Source organism: Paroedura picta, chromosome 9 (genome assembly GCF_049243985.1).
Source record: "Paroedura picta isolate Pp20150507F chromosome 9, Ppicta_v3.0, whole genome shotgun sequence".
Lineage (NCBI taxonomy): Eukaryota > Metazoa > Chordata > Lepidosauria > Squamata > Gekkonidae > Paroedura > Paroedura picta.
Window position 1 is genome coordinate 28768901 of NC_135377.1, and position 18460 is coordinate 28787360.

General features: G+C 39.9%; 1 long non-coding RNA gene across 2 annotated transcripts in view; it reads right to left on the reverse strand.

Moving 5' to 3' along the window:
• LOC143844661 (uncharacterized) overlaps positions 1–18460 on the reverse strand; it is a 62035-nt gene that overhangs the window by 8850 nt on the left and 34725 nt on the right. For both annotated transcript variants that reach the window (XR_013234075.1, XR_013234076.1), the window contains exon 5: positions 957–1165. This is a non-coding gene — a long non-coding RNA (uncharacterized LOC143844661). The remainder of the gene's footprint in view (positions 1–956; positions 1166–18460) is intronic.

An 18460-nucleotide genomic window follows, 5' to 3' on the forward strand; every position in this document is an offset into this window, starting at 1 on the left:
ACTATTTTTCTTGCATTTTATTTTCTAAAAATAAATATCATGTAATTGCTAGTATAAAGTCAGAAAAAGGTTTTGATAGCTCACAACATTAACATGGGAAATTCTTGCCTCCTTGCTGCTCTTACTGGAAATACTTGCAGCTTTTAACACAGTGGTCCTTGTTTTTTTTTGGGGGGGGAGTGTTTTTTTTTTAATGTTTTAAGGAAACAATGCATATGCTTTGTTGTGCTTTGATGTGCTTTGTTGTGCTTTGAACTCAAAAGGTTACTTTTGGAGACCAGTTAGTGTGGAATTTCCCTGGTTGGGTCTTCAGTGCCCAATCCTGTCCCCTGTGCTATTCAATATCTGTAAAACCTTTAGGAGAAATCATTTGTAGTTCTGGAGTTGGTGTCATCAATATGCTGATAACAGCCAGCTCTATATTTTTCTATCGAAACCTCCTGGTGATGTAGCAGAGGTCTTGAACCATTGCCTGAATCCTGTGACTAAGATGACAGTGAATAAATTGAAGCTGAACATCAGCAAGGTGGACATAATACTAGTTGGGAAAGGATGAGGTCTTGAAGATCATTGTGCTTCCCATTATTAAAGGGGCCCTGCTCATCTCTGTTGCCTCACTCACTTCAGAATTTAGGTCCAGTATTACTTTTGAAGAAGCAAGATCACACAACTACAAAAAAAAAAAGGGGGGGAGGCTTTTTTACCAACTAAACAAAGTTGGTTAGACCTCTACCTTGACTCACTTGGATCCATACCATTAAAAACTACAAGACTAGATTATTCTAATGTGAGTTACAGGGGTCTGCCTTGAACTCAGCTCAGAGGGTCCAGTTGGTACAGAATGCCACAGCTCAATTTTTATCTGTAACTGAACAGAGAATGCACATTACATGTAATCTGCATTCACTTTAATGGCTACCTATTAGTCACCAGGATCAAGGTACTGGCTCACATACTTCATGGCCTTAGACCCTCTCCAGCCAGCTCTTCTGCTATACTCTGCCACAACCGTTTTGCTCATCTGAGCAGGGCCTTCTGTGGGTGCGGCCTTACAAACAGGCAATGGCAGTCACTGTTCATACAGTTCATACAGGTGCATTCTCTGACCAAGTCCCCCATCCTTGGAAATTGGTCTGCTTGAGGCAATTATTTTGGCCTGCAAATTCTGTAAAACACAAGCATTGAAAAGAGGAAATGGAACTATATTATAACAAAATATTATAACATAAATAGAACAGGACTGTAAACTAAAGCATTAGGAATATATTACCTGTTTGCTATAGGTATTATCCTACTTTAATTGCATTGATTCTCATCCTTATCCATTGTTCCTCTTAATATTTGTGAAACAGCCCTGGGGGTGTTGAGTGTCCTGGCTGTCCCTACCTCCCCAGCTCCTGCCCTCCTTCCCTGGATACTAGCCACTTTGCTCTCCGTCACCTGAGAGAGAGACACAGCAACACAGAGAGCCCTACCAAACTGCAGACAACCCCTGATTACCTGCTATGGCTCCTGCTGCAAGAGAAAGATCTGCACCTGCTAGTGTCCCCTGGGTCCTAGCACACATTGTCTACCTGGTTGCAATGGGCTTTCTTGCTAGTACTTACATAAAACCATTTTCTAGATTAACATATCATGTGTAATATTCTATATTTTGTTTTAAGATTTGTGTAATTCAAAGTATATTGTTTATCAGATGTCTCATCCTGTTGATTACACTGTATAATCTACCTGAAATAGTGTAGAAGGTGAGCTATAAATAAATAAATACTATAAATAAATAAAAATAAATTTGGAGCCATTCCGCACCCATTAAAAAAGTGAAATTCTTACCATTTGTAAATGCCATATTGTTGCCGTTTTGCACAACATTGTGAATATCCAGTGTTACAGCAGCAAACTGGCAGCTACATCCTCCATTTTAAAGTGCTTGTGGGGTAATCGCATAAACTGGATTCCCCCTGCCATGTAGCATGAGCAGGATGAGAGCAGACAGCAAGCCACTAGCAAAAGACATGTGCATTACCAAAGTGGCTGAAGTAGTGAGATCTCCAGCTGCAGTGCCCACCCTCAAGCCCACCTCTCTCTCTCTTCACCCGGAACAGGGCTTTCTATTTTTTAAAAAAAAAAAACTGCCTGGAGCAACAAATAGGCACACAATTGCCCAGGTAGAGCACAAAATAAACTTTTCCCCACCAGTTTGCCCATAAAGCATGCCTTTCCCCCCCAACCCCCCCCAAAAACAATTTTTTAAAGCTTCAAGGCTCCGAATTGCAAAAGGGCTTGCAGTAAAAAGGAGCCCTATGCACATATGAATAGATGCATACGCATTTAAATTCATAAGTATCATTTTTTTAAAAATTAGCTGGCATCATTGTCCCTGTAAAAGAGGGTAAAAGGTGATTAGCCACCTGTCTTGATTGACAGGTGGAAGAGAGGAACTTATAGCACATTCCCCTTTTGCCATTTCAAGCAGGCATGTGGAGTGGCAGGACACATGACACGGCAGCAGAGGAGCCAGCAGGTGAGGAATTCCCAGAGGAGTGGGGTTTTTAGCATTACGCCATTGCGCTGGCATAACGCTATTTTTTTCTACTGTGAGGAATGGCCCTTGCTATCTCTGGAACAGATCCCCCCCCCCAGACCTAATTAAAAGAAATGCAGAATGGTGGGCACCAGTATTGGCCAATTTATTCACGATAATTGATAAGACAGGGGAAATTCCAAAGGGTTGGGAGGTGGCAATCATTGTACCCATACATAAAAAAGGGAATCTGAATGACCCAGCCAATTATAGACCGATAAGTCTACTAAGCGTAATAAGCAAACTCTATGCAAAACATCTTCAGTGGAAACTTCGGGATTGGCTGAACCAGAATAATTTTCTGGCAGACGAACAAGGAGGATTTAGAGAGGGTTGTTCAACACAAGATCACTGTACAATACTTGATCATCTCACAGTTAAATACTCTTCCAGCTCTATGACAACCCTGTATGCAGCTTTTGTTGATTTGAAATCGGCTTTTGACTCTGTGTCAAGGGAATTACTATGGGAGAAATTAGATAAGACTAACATAGATAAGCGTCTTCTATTTTTGATACGTGCTATGTATGAAAATACTACCATCAGAATTAAGTGTAATGCCCATGGTCATCTGACTAATTCTATTAAAGCACTTAGGGGAGTTAAGCAGGGTTGTGTTTTATCACCCCTACTGTCTAACATCTTTATAAATGATATGGTTGAACATTTTCAGAATAGTTAATTACACCCCCCCCCCAGATAAGCCAAAAAACATATCTCGCTACTGCTGTATGTAGATGACGCTGTCCTGTTATCAAGAACGCCAAATGGAATGAGAAAGGCCTTGGTTCTACTGGCTACTTACTGCCGATTGAACCAGCTAGAGGTCAATCATTCAAAAACAAAGATTATGTTTTTTGGTAACAAGCCTAAAACATATACATGGCGTCTCAATTCATCACCGATATAACAGGTCAGATTTTACAAATATCTGGGAGTGCTATTCCAATCAAATGGCCATAGAAACTCCCATATATCATATATTTACTCAAATGCCCAGAGAAGCTCAGGTGCCATTCAGAAATTCTTCTGGCACAAAGGTGGGCATAATGTTCCCGCAGCCCTTAAGCTGTTCAAGGCAAAACCTCTAGCACAGATGATGTATGGGGCCCCATTGTGTATAAATGCCAATATTTCCAGGCTAAATTTCCAATGCTGCAACCTGGGTGGAAACAGGAATGTGTTCTGTCCAGACCAGAATATGGATATGTATGTCCATGTACTGGTTAAAATTGCTTTTTTCCACAAAGGGTTTCCTTTTCCTAATGATGTCTGCATCATTGGTTGTGCCATGGATAACCACTCTTGAGAAAAAACTTTGCTCATATGGTCTATCCAAACAGTTAATACTGTCTCTGGGTTTCAACCGAGCAAAGGAAACGATAAAACAAAGAATCCTAGATATCCATCGCCAATAGGATTTCAATCAAGTAAAAAATCCATTTTTTTCCAATGCCTCCACTTAATAATTTGAGGCCATTACCTTATTTATCTAATCTTGTTTTCCCAGAACATAGGAGATTATTTACTCTCTTGCGATATAACATGCTCCCACCCGCTTTTAGGGAAGGCTTATTCAAAAAAATACCCATCTGTGATCGTTTATGCATCTGCCAGGATGGGAGCATTCAGACATCTGAACATTACTCCAATGTAGGCTATTCGATCAATTCAGGGGAGAACTTATACCTTCCCTACACAATAAGCCCAACTCAGAGGCAATCACAGACATGTTGTCAGACAAAAGCACAGAAATAACTTCTGTTGTGGCCAGATTTGCTTGGAGAGCTATCAAAACAAGGAAGAGCTGGATTCGGAGCAACTTAGGTAGAGATAGTCTCAATTGCTTGAGATAATGCTTGTGAGTTTTAAAATCAGAATGATTCTTATAGCTGGAATGTTTTTAAATTTTATAATATTTTAGTTATCAATGATTCTTTTATTTTGTTAATGCCAGATGTTTTTATGTATTTTGTAATTTGACTACTGGTCTAGTACCGTAATAAATTTATTTATCTGGAAAATTTATCTATCTATCTGGAACAGATCCTACCATTTTATTCCATCAGTGCCTGTGCCCTACATAGTCAAGTCTAAGAGGTACCATGGCATTACAAAAAGAATGGTGATTTAATAGTTGTTAAGGATATTTTGTATTTATGGCCCTGACCTGAATAGCTCAGGCTAACTCAGGCTAATAGCTCTAAATCAGATCTCAGGAGCTAAACTTTACTGGCTTAGTACTTGGATGGGAGACCTTCAAGGGGGTCTGGGGTTGTTACACAGGCAATGACAAACCACAGCTATTTTCATCTTGCCTTGAAAACTCTATAGTGTCTTCATAACTCAGCTGCAACTTGACAGCAGTTTCCACGACCCAACTCTGAGGCCCTAAACTCCAGTTTACTTACTAAGCATAAATATAGATGGCAGATTGCAGTAAATCAAAACATGGATGTGATTGGGATAAAAAGTTAAGATCTGGCCCCCTGCCTCCCTTGAAGTTGCAGACTTTTTACTATCAAATTGCTATGTACTAAATAACAGAGTGATCCAGGTTTTCAACACTAATGTGCAATGCACCCAATGAAAAGTTTACACCACATACAGCACATAATGTTAGAATCTTTTGTATTAAAAATAAGATGTCTCTGGAAAGACAAAAGAGAATTTTAAAGGTATTTTCATACATTAATGGTGACAACACGTAATTGACTTGTCGCAGTTTGTCCCACTGTTCAACACTTATTGCTGTCACGAAATTATGGCTTATGAAATTAATTTGCTTCTATATCTGTTTGAATGTCATCTCTGGATAAGCATAAACCTATTCACGTTTGACAGCATGTGTGTAATATGAATAGTACGTGGCTTTAAAAAGTATGGTAGACAAACACCAATGGTAGAGACATGAATAGACTAACACTATCTTTTGTTGTGAGTTATTCTTTTTGATATTTGATATTTGAAGTTTTGATAATGAACGATTTTATGAAGATACATGAAAACATATTTTAATGGAAAGCAGCTATTAGTATAATTTAAAAGAAAACGTAGTGGATGTTTAAAATTATTTGTATGATACTCTTTTCATAACACACAACTGAAGCACCATGACTGTTTCCACACTGGAGGCTTCGTGCCAGGCTTTAGGCTGGAGTCTGAGCCAGGGCAGGTTGCCCCACCTCTTCTGCTCCTGCACAGGGGAAGAATTTGGCCTGGTGCACCTCATCTGTCCTAGATGTGTGTTAAACTGGGCTACCTATGTGCCAAGATTGCCAATTCTAGGTTGGGAAATTTCTAGAGATTTAGAACAGGAGCCTAGGAAAGGTTGGATCCAGGTTTTCAACAGTAATGTGAACAGTAATTGCTTTAGGATGCTTTGGGCTGATCCTGCATTGAGCAGGGGGTTGTACTAGATGGCCTGTATGGCCCCTTCCAACTCTATGATTCTATGATTCTATGGATATGGGGAGGGCCTTCAGCAGGGTATAATGCCCTAGAATCCATTCTCCAAAGCAGTTATTTTCCCCAGGGGAACTGATCTCTGTAGTCTGAAGATCAGTTGTAATTCTGGAAGATCAGTATCTGTCTAGAGTTGGAAAATCCTGCTATGCACTCTTGCAGGTATATGTTAGCCCAATGCTATCCAATGACCAGATGAAGTGAATTTCCAATTATAAAAGTGCTAGCTGTCCGATGAGGGGCTGAATTCACTCCTTCAGTCTATGTATACAATTTCTCATCTAGTAGTTCTACAAATGAGCAGTCCTAGATGTGAAATATCAGGAATGTGTACTGTACACATATCTGATTGGATGGACAGTTGAACCCAGAGTCTATGTACATTTTCCTCACTGGATTAGAATTGTTTTGTGACAGAAGCTAATCAGTTCCAATTGCTTCATTGCCAAAAGAAAAACAAAGCACTGGAAGACATTATGGTGGTGCAATTTTAATCTTTGACAAGAACCAGGTTGGCTGGAGATCAAATTTCTACTCTGCCAAGAAGTTCACTGGGTATTCCTGGTTCAGTCACCAACTCTCAATTTAATTTACTTCACAGGGTGGCTGTAAGAGTAAAATAAAAGAGACAGGACCATGTTGACCACCTTGAAGTCCTTCAAATAAATGGGGAATGAAAATGTAATAAGGAGAATAATTTCTAGTCTTGTTTAGACACAAATGTTTTGGAACTGACCTGTGAGATATACATCATGCTCAGGTCATTATCTCCCTGTGCTTTTTTCTACCATCACACTTGCACTGCTATAGATTATTTATGTCATAGTCAGACTAACCCACCACCCTCAGCATTAAACTCTGAGACGCTTATGGTTCTCAAATATTTGTTTTTATCTTCATTAAATATTCAGGTAGATGAATCTCTGTTTCTACCAACCCCATACAAAGTCTGACTATAAAAGGCTGCATATAAAATGTTTATGCTTTTTGTTTTAAGGCCTCTAAGCATGATTGAATCCAGTCTTTTTACCAGACAGTCCTGGTTCTTCTGGCAGACACCAGATGTTCCAAATGTGAGGCATCCTCCCCATGAAATCACATGTGACATCAGATGGACATGTTCAAGTTTTCTTCATTGCTGGAGGAGTAAGACTCTTTAAGACTATAGCAGCCAGTAATGTCTATCATGGATGCATATGCAGAGGAACCTTTGTAAGAGTAATCAGTTCCATAATAGTAAATTGATGGGATTTTTTTTCAAGATGTCTACAGCTGAAGTTTTCAAGCTTCTGCTCTGGAACTGCTGTGTGGAAGGGGCTCAAAATGGCTACAAGATATTGGCCAATTATTGGAATACATACACATGAATCAGACCATTGGTTCATCAGGGTCACGAATATCTGCTCAGACTGCCAGTGGCTCTCCAGGGTCTTAGGCTGAGGTGTTTCACATCATTTATTACTTGTTTTTTTTAGCTGGAGATGCCACGATTGAACCTGGGATTTTCTGCATGCCAAGCAGATGCTCTGCCACTGAGCCATGGCTGCTCTTGTTTTGAACAAAGCCTTAGAATAAAACCTAGACAATTCCATATTTGTATTCAAGTTCATCAACAGTGCAGTCCTAAGCAGTTACACCCTTCTATTGAAGTCAAGGGATTTAGAAGGGTGCAACTCTGCTTTGAATGGGCATTTAAGTATTTTCAGTTGGAGGGGAAAAGACCATTTTTGTCAAAATACAGCTCAGTCTCATTTATTTTTGTTTCGTGCATCCAGTTGCTTTGCAGGAAACTTTATTTCCCCTTCACTAGTTCTTCTACCACACAGCATTTTGTTTTATGTCTTTCTGTGCTGAATACAAATATCATACCCCTCGAGGTATTGGGAGAAATAAGGGTTGTACTATTTGAAAAAGCAGAGGGGGGAAAACACATACAACGATTTTCTCACATTTAAACATAAATAAAAGCAAGGGGTTTTTTTAAGGCTAAATGTACAGTATCATTTCTGAAATACCATGGATGTTGCTTTTGATTTTTTTTCCCCCCTGTGCTACAGTCTTTTGTCACTTCCACTTTGTGACTGAGCTGCATTAAAGCTTCAGGGCACTTCTTTTCAAGTTCTGTGAAATCAGATTTAAGAGTCACAAAGGCACGGTGCCAGTGGGATTCTCCAGCAGTAGGCACATTTTGATTGTCCACTGACAACTGCCCAGCCTGCTGAACAATCATCGGAAGGTCTCCCAGCTGTGTATTTAAATCAACACAAAAGTCATATGTGAGAAGAAGCAATGATCTAATATAGTACAAAAACATTAACCTTTCTATCAGTCTGAAGTTCTCAACACATTCCTAAGAGATATTTATTTCTGCACTGGCTATCCAACTTCCAATCATTTATATGTTAAAAGGATTAGGGTGGGGGTGCATTTAGAGCTCAAAAATACATTGTCCACACAGAAGAATCATGCTGAAAATTAAGGATGTGAATTCGAGTATACCTGAAATGAAAAAATACCCCCAAAATACCTTACCAACATTTTTTAGATATTTGTACACCAAATTCAGATTAGAGTCTGACAGTCTACTGTTGATTCCTAATAAAGCTGAATTCTTATGTTTTTTTTTTTTTTTGCGGTATATTAGGCTTTACTGAATAGCTGGTGGTAGAGAGGTTTAAAGGACTGCAGAGAGACTTTCAGTTCCATCTAAGGCTCTTTCCTGGCTTTTCTCTGGCTTCCAGGGCAACAGAAGGAAGGGAAAGAGACACCTCTGCAGTCCAATATTTACTGAATCTGAATACTATACCAGTTATGGTATATCAGCAAATACTGGAATATCAGCAAATACTGATATTTTTCATATCCAGTATACTGGTACTTAAATTTGGGGGGAAATTTTTTTTTTCTTGCCCACTCCTACTGGGAAAAAACAACTGTTAGTCGAATTAAAGAAATCCTAATCCAGCCTTTCTCAACGTTTTTACTGTTGAGAAATGCCTGAAATGTTCTTCAGGTTCTTCACGTTCAAGAAACCCGATCAAGTGTGATCATGCAGAATATAGTTGGGAAGTATAGCTGTGTACATGCTCACCTGGGAACTTTGCCCTTCCCACACCTTCCAGGCCAGTCACTGGCGATGTTAGGAGGGGGTGGGTCTACATGACCCTATATGGTCATATAATCTGACAAACGTTTAACAAATTAAAAGAATATGTTAAAAATCAATTAACTCGGCCATTCAGGAAACCCTTCCAGAGCTGTCCTCAGGGTTTCATGAACCCTGGTTGAAAAAGCCTGTCCTGATCAATTGGGATAATTTATATAAATTGATTAAATCTGCATACATTTGCAAAGATGAAGAAGCAAGATTTCCGAGTCAGAAAAGAATAACTAATCTGTTTAGATGATGACAGCACATTTCACCTCCTTTGTATGAAAGGAGAAAACCAGCCTTAAATCTAACATCCACAACTTTTGCTTTTAAATTGATTGCCACCTTTTGGGTCATTTAGCCTAATAATCTGTTTGTCCACTTTAGCTCTAGTTTTTTAAAAAAAACTGCAACTTTTATATTTTACAACATTCCATTTTAAATTCAGTACAAGAATTTGCTTAAAAGTATATAAATCCTCAGTTGTATGTATGTGCTTGTGAAGGAATATTTTAAATACCTTTTTTTGTTCAGAGATAAAATATTTCATTATCTACTTTTTAAAAAGTTGAAATTCTTTCGCATGATCAACAAAATATTTCAGTAACTTCTTGATATCCTTTTTTTCTTACACAACAAAAGACACAATTCTAAATCTGTCAAGGTCATATAATATTAAGTTTACTGGAAACACCTAATTTTATATTGTGTAATAAATCCTCAGCTGCTATGATAGGTGACAATGTTGAAGGTTCAGTCAGAGGTTGGCTGTATCAGTGTTTAATGATTCTTTCAATTTAAAAAATTAGCACGTATCTTCAATGAAAATATCCTACTTTATGAAGTCTGTTTTATGAGACTATTTAAATTATTTTATTGCAGATTTATTATTCAACTTATAATACCAAAGTTACCCATCTTGCACCCCTAGTTCATTTGCCCCTCCTGATAACTCATATACATGAGATTAAGAGACAGGTGACTAGTTGGGAAGTCCTTCAAACAAAGGACTTCATTGATCAATTTCTTAGCCATTATATGACACTAGATCTCAAAAGAAACAAAGTAACATGGGGTAAATCCAAAATTCACCAGGCACCAGGATTCCTCCAGATTGAGACCCTAGAACAGATTTCTTATATAGAATTGTAGAATCATAAAGTTGGAAGGGACCATACAGGCCATCTAGTCCAATCCCCTGATCAATGCAGGATCAACTTAAGCATCCATGATAAGTATCTGTCTAGCTGCTGCTTGAAGACTGCCAGTGAGGGGGAACTCACCACCTCCTTAGGCAGTCGATTCTATTGTTGAACTACTCTGTAAAAAAATTTTCCCTGATATCTAGATGTTATCATTCTACATGTCCTGGCTTCCTCTAAGTGCCAACCTTTCAAATACTTAAAGGCAGCAATCATGTCCCCTCTCAAGCTCTTCCAGGCTGAACATTCCCAAGTCCCTCAGCTTTTCCTTATTGCATTTGGTCCACAGGCCCCAGATCATTCTCATTGCTCTCCTCTGAACCTTCTCAATTTTGTTCACATCCTTTTTGAAGTGAGGCCTCCAGAACTACATGCAGTACTCCAGGATTAGAAGGAATATGATGAGGAATATAAGGACCAAACTAAGCTCCTCTTCTGATGAAGGTTCAGGAGCTCAGAAAACTACCACTGGTACCACAAAATTCATCAAAACCAGAGCCCCTCATTCTAGAGACAGTGCCAGAGCAGCTGCAATAGCTGCAAGGGCTATTTCCTAGCCCTTCAGTTAACTGTCCCTAAATTACATATGGTCAGGCCTCAAACTGGCAGTCCCATGAGCTCTCTTTCTAACTAGCAAGGTTGTTGGAGGCAATAACCCTGTGCAAGAACAGTTCCACCATTGATGGGATTTAATTTTAGTAGTTGGGATTGATTTTATACTTTTTAAATTATTGTTATGGGGTTTTAACCTGTAACTTGCCACGAGCCAGCACTGCTGAGAGCAGTGGGAAACAAACAAACCCAATCACTGAATCAGTTGATTCACGTTTTACCACATCAGGAATACTCAGATCTGAAAAGTACAAATGTTCCCCCTGGAGCACATCCCTAATAAATACAATCCATACAAATGCAGCATAGCACTAGGTTACTGCAAAGCTGTACAGTAAGTAGCAAATTCTTATCCCTGTGTGTTTCATTCAGCAGCTAGATTCCTCTACTCCTGTGCCTCACAAAGCTGGGCACTTAAGACTGTTGCTGAATAAGTAGGCTAAGTTTGTACTTGACACAGTGGAAAACTTTACATTCAAAAATTAATCAACTAAAGTTGTAGCCAATTCACCTGTGAAAACCCATTGAAATGGAAAGTGGTACAGTTTGAAAGGATATCTTGTTTATGTTTTTTAATCCATTGCAGAATCCAAAAGAACATATCAAAGATGGAGTTATTTGTCTTTCAACAAAAAAAAAATGGTGATTTTTGTTTATTAAGAATTAGGCATCTTATACTTTGTTCCTGAATCCTTCAACATGATCTGTTAAAGATTTCGTTATATCTTGCTTTTTTTACAAGGCAGAGGATTAGTTGGAATGACCATAGAACCTTGGAGACGCTGCAGGAAGATAACTTGATCCCTCATAACTAGAATGAGGTGGATTTATTGTTCAGCCCAATCCTATTCACATCTTCTGAGTTCCATGAGTCTTGCTCCCAAGCAGTATACTGGGCTGGATACTGTAGGAAACATCTGCTAAAGGAATGGGGAGGTTTGCCCACTTTTCTGCTCCCTGTGCCTTTAATAATTCCCACAGCTTTTCAGGTGGAGCAGAAAGCAATGGTTTAAATGCCTCTCAATCATTTAAGCCAAACAGCTCCCCTTCCAGCTGTTTTTGTGAAGATCAGAAAGCAAAGGTTTAATACCCTGCTTTCTACTCTTCACAAACTGTCATGAACTGCATCCAAATTCATGATAGTTTGTTCATAAACATTGCTTAGTAAACCACTAACCATCGAAAATTAATGATGTACTTTAGTTTGTTAGCCTAGCGACATTATATGTTAACTAGATTAAAAAGCAACCCCCCCTCATGTGGCTGCCCAGCATAGAGGCGGCATTGCCCCTGGGTGCAGTGTTTCTGAGCCCGGTGGGAAGGCCTGATTCCCACCATCCCCCCTGGCAGCAGTGTGGCCTTCCCCTCGGGCCTAGAAGCACACCCGGGGCCTCGTTGAGGCCCCGGGTGTGCTTCTAGGCCTGAGGGGAAGGCCTCCTTCTTTACTCACAGTGTCCTGCCGCTTCCCCGTCGCTTTCTGGCCTGTCCTGGTGACGGCCTAGATTGTGCCCTCACCTGATTGGCTAGAACTGCTGTCTGTCCTGGTGAGGGGCCAATCGGTAGGCACTTTGCGCCTTCTGATTGGCCCCTCACCCAGACTGGCCCCGCCCACTCTCTGCCCACTTGCCCCTTAGCGAAATATGAAGGTGGAAAGATTGCTTTTCAGCAAGGTCCTATGGACCTTTTGGCATGGTCATAGATGAAAAACTCTTAAGCTTCTCTCTTCCATTGGATGCAAAAGTATCATACTATTCAAAGAAAAATCTATTCAGCAAAATACTTTCTGTGAGTGTAAGATTCTTTTGTGAACTAAAGGGCACATTTGAAACCATGTATTTAAACCTGGAACTTGGAGACCAAGGAAAATGAAATGGCATGAGGGCAACGACAAAGGATAGCCATAATTGCTTAAAGAAACATCATATTCTCACAAATCATGGAAGGCAGGTAGAGAAGATATAACTATAGTGCCCCAATGAGTTTGGTGTCTCAAACTTGTACAGGATCTATTATATATAACCCCCCATTCCATGCAACTCTCTCCCTCCTTTGATTTTTACACCCATGGTTTACCCACCAAGCCCTCCATCTGGAGGCAGCCAGTTCCCTAGCCTGTGGCAATGTCCATTGAAGCAGGAAGAGAAAGGACATGGACCCCCCTCCCCAGAGCTCTCACAGACCCTCAGGGGTCCAGAGACTTCTGGTTGGGAATCACTGGTCTATAGGATACTTATATTCTAAGTACATTTGAGATAACCCTTTAAATATCCAATTATGCCCTAACAAGCTCAAACTTGCTGTTGGCTGTCTTTTTCAGGTATTTAAATTTAGCTTTACTAAATTCTATCTATTGTCCTGCCAGAGCCATTTCAGAATATTATTGCCTTCCACACTGCACAGGTATATAGGACAAGGAACCTTAAGGCAGCTTTCTTATCACCTCCTACAAGGGTTAAGCATTTCATGACATTTCATGAATGTCTATGCATTTCATAGCATAGATAGCATTTTCAAAGATTTTTACCCTATTCAATGACTTATTTTTTGTTGCATGTTTTCCTCCTCTGGTGACTTTATTATCAGCTAGAGACTAGAGATGCTACACATTGTATTTATTTCTTTTATTTGAAACAATTCTATTCAGCCCTACCTTGAGAACTCTGGGCACTGCACAACCAATGTGCAAAGGCAAAAATTAACAGAATTAAAACAGGTTAAGATACACAATTTAAAACCATTATGCCTTAACACACCAAGATTTAAAATGCCTATAGTCAGCAAACTTGCAGGCAGATTTGCTGAAAAAGTTCACCCATCACCACATGCTGTCTGGAAAAGATTGCCATATGTGCTTTCATACGTAACAAGGGAAGATGCCTTCCTTACCTTCTTGGCAAGCCATTCTGAAGGACGGACATGCCATAAAATAAGCCCAGAGTATCGATATAGGCACATCAAGGTTCCCTAAGTGAGGGCACCTAGAGAAGGTTGTATAAAGAGTGTTACTGGGAGATACAATTCAATATGTATGCATCTTGGCAATGAAGGATTTTAAAGGGCTTTGAATTGAGCCCAGAAACAAATAGATAGCCAGTGCAGTTGATATAGCATTGGAGTTACATGTTCCTGGAGGCTGACCGCCATTAGGAGCTTTGCTGGGGCATTCTGCATGAATAGGAACTTCTGAGACATATTCAACAGCAGGATCATATTCAGTGTGTCACAATAGCCCAACCTAGAGGTTACAATAGCATGGATTAATGTAGCAAAGTTGGCAGGCTCTAGATAATGGGCTATTTTACATATTACATGTAATTGAAAGATGATTCTGGCAACAGTACCAACCTGCTTAACAAAGCCTCTGAAGCTCTTAACTTGCTGTACCATGGAAAGATTAACCTCACCTACATCTAGTAAACCAACCCCAGCAAAAAAAGTTTTGCCATAATTGACCATACCCTATTTGACAACCCTAAACACCTGTATGTGAGCTGAACTGCCCTTTTCACTTGACTGGCCACCACTGTGGATGGCTATCACATGACTTTACAGAGGCACAGTAGCTTTGGTAGTAAATGAGATTTTGCTTCCCCCCCCCCCCTTCTCATGGTAGAGTTTTATTTCCTTTCCTTGTGGGGATTTTGCACCGGTGCAGGAAATTAGACTCATTCTACCCATAGTTGTGTATATTCAGATCCGGTCAAATGATTCAAGGGAGGAGATGACTGTGAGGCTCTTGCTCAGTGTAGGACATCTGCATGGCATGCAGAAGGTCCCAGGTTCAATCCCTCTGCAGCTAAAAGCATCAGGTTGTAAGGGATGGGAAAGACCTTAGACCATGGAGAGCTGCTGCCGCCAACCTGAGGACAAGATACTGACCTTGATGGACCAATGGTCTGATTCGGTACAAAGTAGCTTTGTGTGAAGGACCTATGTCTTTCAGAAGACTGTGCAAAAAAGAAATTCACAAAATAACAATACTAATGGTAGATCATTTTAAAATGCTGGGTACTTATTATAATCATCAACTCATTGACTTTTATTTATACCACCATTGTGAAGACAAAAACTCTTCCTCTCAGGGAAAAACCCTCATCCTATAACAATAAGACTCCTCTGTTCAGAGAAGGACTCCTCACTTAGAGGAAGAAAACCCTTGAATATAATGGAATGTTTATTTAACATTTCTCTGTATGCACCACAGTTCATTTATACTCTCATGCTAGTAGACCACAGCTTGCCCAAAGACTACCCAAGCCAACTTCTTGGGAGACTAGAAATTGAACCAGAGCACTTTTAACCACAGCAGCATCCACATGAAGCACACTCTCTCCATTGTATCAACAGAAGAAGGGGGGTGTCGAAGCTCTAACACCTCCAGAAGAAAATATTACCATTTTCCCCCACTGATTATTTTCATCTATTAATACTTAATCCATTATAAATAGTGTTAAATGGAGTGTTAAATTACTTCTGCTGTTTGCGTTTCTGTGTTGTCTGTGTGCTTCTCAATTTCCTTAAGCTGACACTTGCTGAGAGTCTTCTAAATTATGTTTTAGAATAATATTTAAGCTTAGAAAAGGCTGAGTCTGGCACATGCTTGGGCATATCCTGCTCCTCAACTTAAGTTTAACAAAGTAAATGACTCGTTCTGGAAGGTTTTTTTCTTTCCAGTTGCTGTTTTTTCTCGTTTTTCCCAAGGACTTTGCTTGACAAACATATAATACAAAGATGTTAACTGAAGTTTAGATGCAATTAATGACTAGCTACGGTAATTTGCTAAGGGCTCAGAGGATGCAGTTTGTACACAAAAGTCTCACAGTGTCACCCATGCCCTTCTCAGTCCATTGAAGTCAATGACCTTACCGTTAGAAGGGATAACTCTGTTCAGGATGTGACTGTTTCTCTTTCAGTTTCATTTTGGCAGAAGAAGCAACTCTATGTATGTGAATATGAACACGAGCCACTTTCCACTTTGAGCCCAAACCCACAGTACAATAGTTTGGATGTAAGTAAGTGACCTCCCTTTTAATACTGTCCCAAAGGAGCTCCTGGTTAGGGTCTATATCCAGCGTGAAGGAAGCCCACCCATCTCATTCTGGGCAGGGACACATGCAACAGCTGCTAAAGGATCTTTAGCAAAGTGGTGAAATGCTTCCAACACTGGGGGAAAAAACAGAGAACTGGACAGCGTGTTCTTCATATTGTCATAGGAAAGCAGTTCTCAAGTAACATTGGTTACGGTCTCTTAAAGCTATTCTCCTAAAATAGTATAATTTGGGGTTTATTCAGGTTGATAGATAGCAAATTCAAGACTTAAAAAAATTAGAGAAATGTATGAAGAATGTTCTATCAATAGTTTAGGCATGAGGTCTAAAAGGAATCTCCATATTCAGATGCAGCATTCCAGTTGCTGGGGGGAGGGAAGAAGGCTAGATTTGACCCCTGTCCTTTCCACAGCTTCTAATGGGCCACTGCAAGAAGCACGATTTTGACCTAGAGAGAACGTTGGTCTAATCCAGCTGGATTGTTCTTATTTATGGGCTCCCAAAAGGCACACTTTAAACTGATTGTTTACTTGTTATCTTTGGGCTCTTTTATTCCTGGGAAGACATTATCCTGCATCATGTCTTCTGAGAGAAAATGACACCAGCTGTCATTGCTATTGTGCTACTCTTGAGGATTAAAAAAAATTTCTAGTGTCAGTTACACATTATAAAATCATCCCAATTGTTCTGATGGTGACCAGATATCATTGTAAATGCTGCCTGAAAACACAACAGAGAATAGGATAGCTGAATTTTAACTATAGCCTGTCTTAACTTATGCTCTTCCACAAAACGTCCAGGTAGACAGAGATATAGAATATGATAGCACAAAGATAGTAGAAGATGAATCTGCTTGAAACACCTGCTTGCGACAACTAAGGTTTAAAAAATTATTAAATTCTTTGGTGTATGCCAAATTTTTCACTATACCCAAGATTCTCTTACAGGGCTCATAAAGGTGACCAGAAGAAATACTGTAATCAGATCCCTAGAGTGTGATAAGCCTTTAATGCATTATAGTTAAGGCTGTGTAGTGTACCAATTTGGTACAGCCCAGATTTTACTACACCATTTATCATAGAAATGGACACCTCAGAAGTAGGTCTAGGACAAGTGGAATTTGGATAGAGTAAGAACCGAGCTACGAAGGAACAGCCACCTCGAAATGTGCTTAACTGATGTTTACGGTCTCAATTCCAAAGTGGCTATCCTGGGATTTTTACACTTTATACCTATGCTATTTTATTTCCTTGATAAGCCAAGAAAGCATCTTAGTTTGTAAAATAAGGTCTGTTTTGTAGGGTGTTTTATCTCTTTCCTGCTCACAAATGTGTCATTGCCGTTTCTCCTTTCCATTCTAGGAAGCATTAACCACTTTCTGTTGAACTAGCTATGTAGCAGTAACAGCTGATAAAAATTGTGATGCACATGCCACTTCCAGTGGTACAGCCTTTCATTCTCTTTGGATGAGAGTGCACTGGATGCTAATGGTGTCTGTGATATTTATTTTAATTGCAAATATGTCAGTAGAGCATACACAGTGGCTTTTTCAACATCAAGCCCCCAGAGATAGAGAAATTGCATCCTGGTATTGGTTGTAGAAAGTGCCATCAAAGTCACAGCAAACTTATGGTGATCCGATAGGGTTTTTGAAGCAAGAAAGGAACAGAGGTGATTTGCCACTGTTTGCCTCTGTGTAGCAACCCTCAACTGCCTTGGTGGTATTCTATTCAGGGCTGAGCACGATTAGCTTTCAAGAATAGCTTTTTAAAGTTCTGGCCCCAATATGATGGAATGCTCTGTCTGAGAAGATCAGGGTGCTCCCAGAACTTAAACAGTTCTAGAAGACCTGCAAAACACAGCTGTTCCGCCAAACCTATGGTTGAGGGTAGGTATAAACATCAAGATACTGGCCTCCCTACTGGAGAATCCATCCATCAACATCAGGCCCCTCCAAGCTCTGACCAGCCACAGAAAGGTACAAATTAGCAGGAGGAAGGTGGTCCATTGTTTTTAATGTTTTCATTGATCTGTATGTTTTTAAAGATGAGTTTTACCCACACTAAGCTGACCAGGTAATCGCAGAATCACAGAATCACAGAATCATAGAGTTGGAAGGGGCCATACAGGCCATCTAGTCCAACCCCCTGCTCAACGCAGGATCAGCCCAAAGCATCCTAAAGCATCCAAGAAAAGTGTGTATCCAACCTTGGCTTGAAGACTGCCAGTGAGGGGGAGCTCAGCACCTCCTTATACAGTCTACTCCACTACTGAACTACTCTGTGAAAAACGTTTTCCTGATATCTAGCCTATATCGTTGTACTTTTAGTTTAAACCCATTACTGCGTGTCCTCTCCTCTGCAACCAACGGAAACAGCATCCTGCCCTCCTCCAAGTG